At 36.4% G+C, this 11,088-nt stretch overlaps 1 pseudogene; it reads right to left on the bottom strand.

The window, feature by feature from the left end:
- Positions 1 to 2,758: 2,758 nt before the first annotated feature.
- Positions 2,759 to 4,397, bottom strand: LOC118009879 (annotated as a pseudogene).
- Between the last annotated feature and the right edge of the window lie 6,691 nt (positions 4,398 to 11,088).

Raw genomic sequence — 11,088 nt, 5'->3', positions numbered from 1 at the left:
TCCAATGAAAACTAAAGATAAAGATAAATATGTATTTTCAAAGTTTGGCAATCACAGCCGTGGGGAGTCATTCACAGTGTTCACCAGATATTCTGACACTGATGCTAACATTGAACTTCCCTACAGTCCTTGAACAGTGACTTTCCCCTTTGTTTTAGTGAATGACCTGTGAGTGGAAGTGACTTATACTAATTTTGCATAGAACCTTAACTTTCAGTGCATGGTTCACTATAAACCTTCTTTCTGCCTCTGCACCATACAAACACAAATACACAGCCAATTTCTGAAGAATAGAGTTGGCTTGCAATAGATATAAAGCATGACAAACAGATAAACCTGTGATTTTAAGCCCCTGAGAGTTGGGATCTTTTTTACTTACAGCATCACCTCGTTTATTTTGACGGATACTTATCTTAACAGTTTTAAATAGACTCTTACCCCAGTGGGATTATCACAGATTTGCACTATTTTACAAGGTTTCCCTCTCTCTTCCTTAATTTTATTTGGTGATTATCTTTACCAGCGCGCAATAACACATTTTCATCATTTGGCTTTACTATTCCAGTGAAATGAACACTTTAATATTACTTCGCTGGTTTATTTACCTTAGATCTGATAGACGCTCTTCTCTGTCCTTAATCATTCAGTTGGCTGAAGTATGATGACAAATAGCCTTTGTATCTCCTACAGTTTAACCCATTAATGTTACAGTCATCAGTTTTATCCTTCTCTCGAGCATTCTGTGGTTTTTTGATATTCCAAAGTACCACAATAGTTGGCCTAAACATATGAACATGGAAAAGGAAGAAGCCTGACCTGTATTTATTCATTGTTGTACCCTAGAGCTTAGCACAATGCCAAATGAATGAAGGCAATACTTACAAACCAGCACATTTCAGGAGAAAATGAAAATATTATAAAAAACACAATTGAAGAAGGAATTTTTTCTTATCATATAAAAGATTTTTGTTGTCGGATTCATTAGTGTCACCCCAACATACAGACTATGAGTAAGAATCACAATGACTCCTAAGATAACTGATCTCAAGTACAAAAAAGAAAAATGTCCATCAAAGGAGAATTATTCAATACTGCTAGATTAGGACACTGAGTGTTCATTTCATTTCCCATAAGGTTACACTTTGTAAATTATTTAACAACCATCTTCAGAAATAATACTGAAAACATTTCTTTATCTGTATTTCATGAATACCTCACAGTCTATTAGGAAACTGCTAGTATGAAAATTTGTATCACCTTGTGAAGTTTTACATTTTACTATTGAATATTTTGTTAAAAATTTGCTACTAAGGGCTGAACTTATCTCACAAGGACAATATTGAAACTACATTAAAGAACGGTCCGTCGCAAAATATATTGGATCCTTATATGTTGACATAATTCTATCAGAAGCCTGCAAAGATATTTTCATACAAATAAAAGGAACGTGTTCTGTTTGTGGCACTGTGACTTAGGAGATGAGTAATGATTAATTAAGCACTTACCTTCTTTCTGGTTCCCTCCCATATCTAACCCTGGGCTGCAGCCCAGGCCTGGAGCCAAGCTTCCATCTGCCCACTTGAGCACAAGTCTGGCTCTTAAGGGAGCATAACCCCTTTTAATACATACAGTGGGAAAGAAAAAGCCTCCACAGGTCTATGTGATCTGACCTCTCGGTAAACTTTGACCCCCTCTCTGGCCACTCATGTCCCTCTTTCACTGCAATTCGGACACCCTGGCCTGTTTGTTCTTACTCTAACATTCCAGGGCCCAGTGCATCTTATAGATTTGCACTGACTGTGCCTTTTATCTGGAAGGAATTTTGCCCAGATATCCCAGAGCTAACATTCTAGCATTTTCTAAGGCTTTGCTTAAATGTCACTCCTCCACAATACCTGATCTGGTAACCTTATTTAAAATTACAAACTTTATCCTTAGAATTTCCTAGCCCTTTCTCTTGTGATACTTATTTTGTTTTCCAATAGCACTTAATGCCCTCTGAGATAAAACATAGTTGACTTATTTATTATGCTGTGGTTGTCTCCATCCTCCTTTATTAATTATTGTATGCATCTTATCGAAATATTAACCTTCTGATCTTATGTTGCTTTACACATGACAAGGGAGAAATTTGCAGTAGTATAATTTTATTGATCTTCCCACCACCTTCTGAGCTACAGTAGTAACCTACAAACACGCACATACACGTTTTCCAATGCTGTTATTATGGACTAGGATAAACTTAGTGGCTTAAAAACGATGAAAATGTAATATCTATCGTGAGGTCAGACATCCTAAATGGGTTTTTCTAGGCTAGAATCAAGGTGTTGTGTTCATTCTAGAGGTTCTAAGAAAAGATGTTTTCTTACCCTTTCCAGCTTCTTGAAGGTGCCTGCATTTCTTGGCTTGTGACCCTGCCCTGCTTAAATCTTCAAAATCAGCAATGGCTGGTCAAGTTCTTCTCATATCCTATCACTTGACACTGACTTGTCATGGCTACCTCTTATACCTTTAAAAACTGTTGTGATTACATTGGTTTCTCCTGGATAATCCTTATTTATTTATTTATTTATTTTTAAGGGTGGAATTTCATCTTTATTTATAGGACAATGCAAGATAGGAGATTCCACATAGAAATAAGAAACCCACTGAGAAGAAGAGCTTCATACAGTTTGTACACTTTGGAACTGGTCAAGGATAGTTCCGTTGTAAAAAGTGCCACAATAACAAAACACATTTAAAAAGAGTTCCTAGTAGAGAAACAGTAAGACAAACTTCTACCAAACAGAGTACACAACAAACAACTTTCTGCCTCAGCTGTACAATCTAAAAGTTAAAAGTCCCGGGAGTGCCATCCTGAACTTGAAACATGTAGCCTTCAGAGGTAGTTTCTGGCACAACATTCTGATCTCCCTCTTCCTCTACAGAGAAACACTTCTCAATCAAGTTTAATGAAGCTTTGTACACAGACTCATTTTCATGGTTTTGTAGAGCTTCCATTTTGTCCAAAACTCTGCATTCTTCCATCATTATACTAAGTTTCTCGGTTTCACTAGTTTCTCAGCAGCCTGAAAGATGTTTGAAATGGCATCCAGAATAACCAGAATAATTTTGGTATCTTTTGCAGTTAAGAGGTTCATCGATGGTTCTATTATGCCACGATGAACAAGGTATACAATCTGTTCATCTGTCCCACCACTTGTATAGTTGGTCACAGCCCAGACAGCTTCCTTTGTGTCTTAAACTCTGCCTTAGAGAGAACACCAGTGAGGAACGGGACTAATCCATGATTCACAACTTGCTGTATCTGGTCCTGGTGACCAGCTGTGATGTTTGACATTGTCCACATAGTTCCTTCTAAATATTAGTTTTGGGGTTCATTAGGAGGCTGGGAAAGACAGCAAGTGCTCCTGCATCTATTACAACCTGAGTCTGTTCATCTGTCCCAATGACAATATTTCCTATGGCTCTTAGCGCAGGAGTCACAATGGGCAATTCAGTAGCTCCTAGAAGCTTCACAAGCTGGGGCACAACTCCTGTTTTCATAACCATTTCAATCCATTCATTTGGACCATCAGTAAGGTAGGAAATGGCCCAGCAGGTATCTGCTAATACTTCTGGATCATCATGATGCAGGAGACGAACTAAGGTAGGAAGAATCTGCTCAACAGCATCTAATGGGGGTGCAGGATTCTTGTTGGGACAAAGGTTTGAACGTGTCCAGGTAAGGTTACATAAATAACCACATGCTAAAGATGACATATCAGGAACTGCAAGGAGAGCCAATAGTGGGTCAACTGCACTGTACTTGATAACCAAGTCTCAAAAAACTGAACCATCACCTGCAATGTTTCCTAGAACCCCTACAGCTTGTTCACTGATGTGGGCATGGGAAGATGCCAGCAGAGAAATGAATGCTGGGATAGCACCTCCATCTACCACAGCCTTGGTCTATTCTGATGTCCCAGAAGCAATGTTAGTGAGAGCCCAAGCAGATTCAGACTGTAGTTCTGCCCAAGAAAGACACAAATTTTGGAATCAAACCTGCCTGGATGATGTTGTCTATGGGGGGCTATTTTTCCCTAGAAAGCAGTTTCCTGGCAGCTTGAGTAGCCTGGAGGTGGCTTGCCCAGTTGTTGCTCTTTATGCCTTTGACAATGTCATCAACAGACCAGTGTGCAGTGCCCTGGTTGTTGTGGTTTTCCTGCAGTGGAGGGGTAGTGTCATCAGGAAGTCAGCTTACGTTTCTCCTCTTCAGTCTCTGATCATCTTTCTTAGTTTTGCTCAGCTCCAAATTAACTTCTATTCGGCGCCGCCTCATTTCTGTATTCTTTCCCCTTGTTCTTAAATCTGTTAAGGCAGGCAGCTGGTGAATTAGCATTCTTGTTGGTGGACATAGTTATGAAACAAAGGGAGAAAGCTACATGGGGGCCCAGGCTTCCACAGGAGGCTGTGCAGACGTCCACCACGGACCAGCCCAAAGATGGATAATCCTTTTTAAACATCTTTTGATTAGCAGGTTGAATTCCATCTACTACCTTACTTCACCTTTGCCATACAATTAAATATATTCACAAATTTCGAAGGTTAGAACTTGGAAATTGTTGGGAAGCCATTATTCTGCCTATCACAATATGTATTTTTTTTAAAGATTTTATTTATTTGAGAGAGAGAGAGAGAGAGCAAGTGCAGGAGCAGTGGGGATGGACAGGGGAAGAGGGAGAAGCAGGCTCTCCACTGAGCAGGGAGCCCGATGCAGGGCTTGATCCCACAGTGCCGGACCCTGGGATCATGACCTGAGCCGAAGGCAGAAGTCTAATCCACTGTCACTCAGGTACCCCCACAATATGTATTGAAACAAGAAAATACACTTTTAATTTAAATGATTTTTTTTTAAATTTCATAAATATTACCTTTAAGGGGACTTTTATTCCTCCATGTAGATTTGGGCTTCCTCAACATTTGTCATATTGCTAGTCTCCAGGAATAGGACTCTCTTCAATTTTGATGGTATGAAGATACATTTTTTTGCATGAATTTTTGAAGAATATTTTTTAGATACAGAATTCTAAATTGACTGGGGTTTACTAGTTTATTCTCATATCACTTACAAATGGCATTTTTTCACCCTCTGGCCTCACTGTTTCTGAAGGTGGTCATCTATCATTTATATCACATATGCTCTGTATGCAAAGTGTCTTTATTTTCTGACCACTTTTAATTTTTTTTTCAATTAATTTAGTTTTTTAGAAGTTTCCATTAAGATGTGCCTAAGTATGACTTCCTTTGCTTTTTTTTAAACTTCTGAGTTTCAATGAGCTTCTTAGATTTGTGACTTGATGCTTTTCATCAATTTTAGGTTATTATAACATTATGTCTTTAAAGATTATCCCTATTTTTTCTTTTTCAGCTAGCTCTTCAATTATACGTATATTAATTTCACAAATCTTAGAAGCTCTGCTCATTTATATACTTTGTATGTTTTTTCAGTTTATATAATACCGATTGATTTTCTGCAAATTAGAATGTGATGAAAATAAATGAATGCTATTTGCAATATCATAATCTTTGTAGTATTTGCATTTGTTTCTTTTTAATACGAAGTGTTATATGTGACTGTGATATTACCTAGCTTTTTTTCTAGCTCCTCTCACATATTTATTCTAATTGCCTGAAAGTCCTTATCTTCTAGTTCCTACTTATTTTTCTATTAAGTTTTTATTTTAATTCCACTATGGTTAGCATACAGTATAATATTAATTCAGGTGATGAATTTAATGATTCAACACTTCCATACAATACCCAATGCTTATCACAACAAGTACACTCCATAATCCCCATCACCTATTTCACCCATCCCCCCCACCTCCCTCTGGTAACCATCAGTTTGTTCTCTAGAGTTAAGAGTCTGTTTCTTGGCTTGTCTCTTTTTCTCTGTTTTTCTTTTGCTCATTTGTTTTGTTTCTTAAATCCCACAGATGAGTGAAATCATAAGGTATTTGTCTTTCTCTGACTGGTTTATTTTGCTTAACATTATACTCTGTAGCTCCATCCATGTTGTTGCAAAAGGCAAGATTTCTTTCTTTTTTGTTGCTGAGTAATATTCCATTGTATGAATATTCCATTCTTCTTTATCCATTCATCTATTGATGGATACTTGGGCTGCTTTCATAATTTTGCTATTGTAAATAATGCTGTTATAACCATAGGAGTGCATGTATCCCTTTGAGCTAGTGCTTTGTATTTTGTGGGTAAATTCCCAGTAGTATGATTACTGGATTGTATGGTAGTTCTATTTTTAACTTTTTGAGGAAACTTCATACCGTTTCCCGCAGTGGCTGCACCAGATTACATTCCCACCAACAGTGCATGAGCGTTTCTTTTTCCCCACATCCCTGCCAACACTTATTATTTCTTGTTCTTTTGATTTCATTCATCCTGACAGGTGTGAGGTGATATCGCACTGTAGTTTTGATTTGAATTTCCCTGACAATGACTGATGTTGAGCATCTTTTCATGTGTCTGTTAGCCATCTGTGTGTCTTCTTTGGAGAAATGTCTGTTCATGTCTCCTGCCCATTTTTTAATTGGATTATTTTGGGGGGAGGTGTTGATTTGTATAAGTTCTTTATATATTTTAGATACTAACCATTTGTCAGATGTCATTTGTAAATATCTTCTTCTATTCAGTAGATTGCTTTTTAGTTTTGTTGGTTAATTCCTTTGCTGGTTATTTTGATGTAGTCCCAATAATTTAGTTTTTTTTTTTTTTTTCCTTTGACTCAGGAGACATCTCTTGAAAAATGTTGGTATGGCCAATGTCAGAATTTACGGCTTTCTGGGATTTTTATGGTTTCAGATTTCACATTTAGGTCTTCAAGCCATTTTGAATTTATTTTTCTGTATGGTGTAAGAAAAAGAAAGTGTCTAACTCTCCAGTTTTCCCAACACCATTTGTTGAAGAGACTGTCTTTTCCCCATTGGATATTCTTTCCTGCTTTGTTGAAGATTAATTGATGATATAATTGTGGGTTCATTTCTGGGTTTTCTATTCTGTTCTGTTCCTCTATGTGTCTATTTTTGAGCCAGTACCATATTATTTTGATCACTACCACTTTGTAATATAACTTGAGGACTGAAATTGTGATGCCTTCGGCTTTGCTTTGCTTTTCAAGTTTGCATTGGCTATTCAGGGTCTTTTGTGGTTCTATATAAATTTTAGCACTCTCCTAGTTCTGTGAGAAATGCTGTTGGTATTTTGATAGGCATTGCATTAAATATGTAGATTGCTTTGGGTAGTATAGATATTTTAACAATATTTGTTATTCCAATCCATGAGCATGGACTCTCTTTCTATTTCTTTGTGTCCTCTTCAGTTTCTTTTATCAGTTTCTCATAGTTTTCAGAGTATAGGACTTTTACCTCTTTGGTTAGGGTTATTCCTAGGTATCTTATGGTTTTTGGTGCAGTTGTAAATGGTATTGTTTTCTTAATTTCTCTTTCTGCTGCTTCATTATTAGTATATAGAAATATAACAGATTTCTGCACATTGTTTTTTTTTTACCCTTGACCCTGCTGAATTTATCAGTTCTAGTAGTTCTTTGGTGGAGTCTTTAGGGTTTTATAAATATGTTATCATGTCATCTGCAAATAGTGAAAGTTTTACCTTTTCCTTACCAATTTGGATACCTTTTATTTCTTTATGTTGTCCAATTGCTGTGGCTAAGACTTCTGGTACTTCTGGTACTATGTTAAATAAAAGTGGTGAGAGTGGATATCCTTGTCTTGTTCCTCACCTGCTCTCAGTTTTCCCCCAATTGAGTCTGATGTTTGCTGTGGGTTTTTCATATAATGCCTTTATTATGTTGAGTTATGTTCCCTCTAGATGTACTTTCTTGAGGGTTTTTATCATGAATGGATGTTGTATTTTGTCAGTGCTTCTGCATCTATTGAAAGAATCATATGGTTCTCATCCTTTCTCTTATTGATGTGATGTATCACACTGATTGATTTGCAAATAATGAACCATGTTGCATCCCAGGAATAATTCCTACTTGATTGTGGTGAATGCTTTTTAATGTATTGTTTGATTCAATTTGCCAGTATTTTGTTAAGGATTTTTGTGTATATGTTCATCACAGATATTGACCTATAGTTGTTTTTTTTGTGGTGTCTTTATCTGGTTTTGGTAGCTGGGTGATACTGCCCTTGCAGAATGAATTGGGAAGTTTTCCTTTTTTATTTTTTAGGAATAGTTTCAGAAGAATAGGTATTAATTCTTAAAATGTTAGGTAGAATTCACTTGTGAAGCTGCCTGGTCCTGTACTTTTGTTTATTGGGAATTTTTGATTACTGATTCGATTTCATTACTGGTAATCATTTTCTCCTAATTTTCTTTTATTCCTACTTCAGTTTTGATAGATTATATTTCTAGGATTTTAACCATTTCTTCTAGGTTGTCCAATTTGTTGGCATGTAATTTTTCATAATATTTTCTTAAAATTGTTTGTATTTCTGTGGTATGTGTTGTTTATTATTTTTCCTTTTTTATTTCCGATTTTATTTGTCTTTATTCATTCATTCATTCGTTCATTCAATTTTTTGATAAGTGTGGCTAAAAGTTTATCAACTTTTTTGATCTTTTCAAAGAACAAGCTCCTGGTTTCATTGATCTGCTAATCTTTATTATTTCCTTCCTTCTGCTGGTGTTGGGTTTAGTTTGGTCTTCTTTTCCTTCCTCCTTTAGATGAAAGGTTAGGCTGCTTATTTGAGATTTTTCTTGCTTTTCTGAGATAGGCCTGTATTGCTATAAACCTCCCTCTTAGAGCAGAGTTTGCTGCATCCCACAGATTTTAGACCATTGTGTTTTTATTTTCATTTGTCTCCATGTATATTTTTTATTTCCTCTTTGATTTTTTTGGTTGATCCACTCATTATTTAGTAGCATGTTATTTAACCTCCATGTATTTGTGGTCTTCCCAGAGTTTTCCTTGTTATTGATTTCTAGTTTCATAGCATTGTGGTCAGAAAAAATGCAGGGTATGACTTGTCTTTTTGAATTTGTTGACACTTGTTTTGTGTCCTAATATGTGATCCATTCTGGAGAATGTTCCATGTGCACTTGAAAAGAATGTGTATTCCGTTGTTTTAGGGTGGAATGTTCTGATTATATCTTTTAAATCCATCTGATCCAGTGTGTCATTCAAAGCCACTGTTTCCTTGACTTTCTCTTTGGATGATCTGGCCATTGATGTAAATGGGGTATTAATATCCCTTACTATTATTGTATCACTGTTGATTAGTTCCTTTATGTTTGTTACTGTTTTATGTATTTGGGTGCTCTCATGTTGGGTGTATACATATTTACATATTTACAATTGTTTTATCTTCTCTTTAGATTGATTCTCTTTAGAGCATTTAGTCCATTTACATCTAAAGTAATTATTGATACACATGTATTTATTGCCATTTTGTTACTTGTTTTTGTAGTTTTTCTCTGATCCTTCTCTTCCTCTCTCTCTTTTTTTTTTTTTTTTTTTTTGGTTTGTTTGTTGGCTTTCTTTAGTGATATACTTGGATTCTTTTGTTTTTATTCTTTGCATATCTATTACTGGTCAGATTTGTATATAACCTTTTCTGCATATAGCAATCTATATTAAGTTTGTGGTTACTTAAGTGTGAACCCATTCTTTAGTCCTCTCCCTCATCATGCTTTAGGTATATGGTATCATATTTTACATCCTTTTGTTTTATGGATTTCCTGACCTTTAGAGAAATACTTCTTTTTATTGATTTTGTGTTTTTTACTTTTCATACCCTCACTTATGGACTTTCCTTTACACTCAAGGGCCCCTATAATTTTTTTATTTTTTTAGGGCTGCTTTAGTGGTTATGAGCTCCTTTAGTTTTTGTTCTTTTGAGAAACTATCTCTCCTTCTGTTCTGAATGATAGCCTTGCTGAATAGAGTATTCTTGGCTGCAGGTTTTCCCTTTGAGCACTCTGAGTATATCATTCCACTCCCTTCTGGCCTGGATAGTTTCTGCTGAAAACTCTGCTGATAGCATTATGAGGATTCCCTTGTATGTAACTGTCTTTTCTCTTGTTGCTTTTACATTTTTTTTCTTTATCACTAGTTTTTTCGGTTTTAATTACTATATGTCTTGATGAGGCCTCCTTAGGTTGATTTTGTTGAGGGATCTTTGTGCTTCCTGGATCTGGATATCTGTTTTCTTCCCCAGATTAGGGAAGTTTTCAGCTATTATTTCCTCAAATAAATTTTCTGCCCCCTTTTCTCTCTCTTTTGGATCTGAGATCCCTATAATACCAATGTAATTATACTTGATGAAGTCACTAAGTTGCCTAAGACTATTCTCAATTTGCATAGTTTTTTACTCTCATTTGTTTAGCTTAGTTACTTTCCATTACTCTGTGCTCAGGCCATTAACTCATTCTTTTGTTTCCTCTAGCCAGCTATTTATTCCATCAAGTGTATTTTTAATTTTATTTATTGTGTTTTTCATCTCTGATTGGTTCTTTGATATCTCTTTGTTAAGGGTCTCACTGTTGTCCTCCATTATTTTCTTAAGTCCAGTGAGTATCTTTATGATCATTACTTTAAATTCTCTATCAGGCATATTATTTATATCTGTTTCACTTAGGTCTCTTGCTGCAGTTTGGTCCTGTTCTTTAATTTGGGACATATTCCTCTGTCTCCTCATTTTGTCTAACTCTCTGCATCTGTTACTGTGTGTTAGAAAAGTCACCTATGTCTCCTGTTCTAGAAGGTTTTGGCCCTATGGAGAGGTCCTATAGTGCCCTGCAGTGCAGTGTCCCCTGTTTCCCAGGGTCTGGCACTTCACAAAGGGTCTCCTATGTGTCTTCCATGTGCTCTGCTTTTGAGTCCTGGCTTCTTTTTCCTTCAGTCCAGTTGTCTGCAGAGCTTCTCTTTGCCTATAGTGGGCAGTGTTTGGTCCCTGGCTGGGCGGGGTGCATCTTAACAAAGTGTGCACTGGTCTGCTTGAAAAATGAGAACTGCTGCCACTGCCACAAGAACCAAGGCCCCACAGAAGGCATGGGTAGGGAGACATG

Source organism: Mirounga leonina, unplaced genomic scaffold, assembly GCF_011800145.1.
Source record: "Mirounga leonina isolate KUSES-001 unplaced genomic scaffold, KU_Mleo_1.0 Mir_128, whole genome shotgun sequence".
Taxonomy (NCBI): domain Eukaryota; kingdom Metazoa; phylum Chordata; class Mammalia; order Carnivora; family Phocidae; genus Mirounga; species Mirounga leonina.
This window is presented reverse-complemented; position numbering and strand designations above follow the sequence as displayed.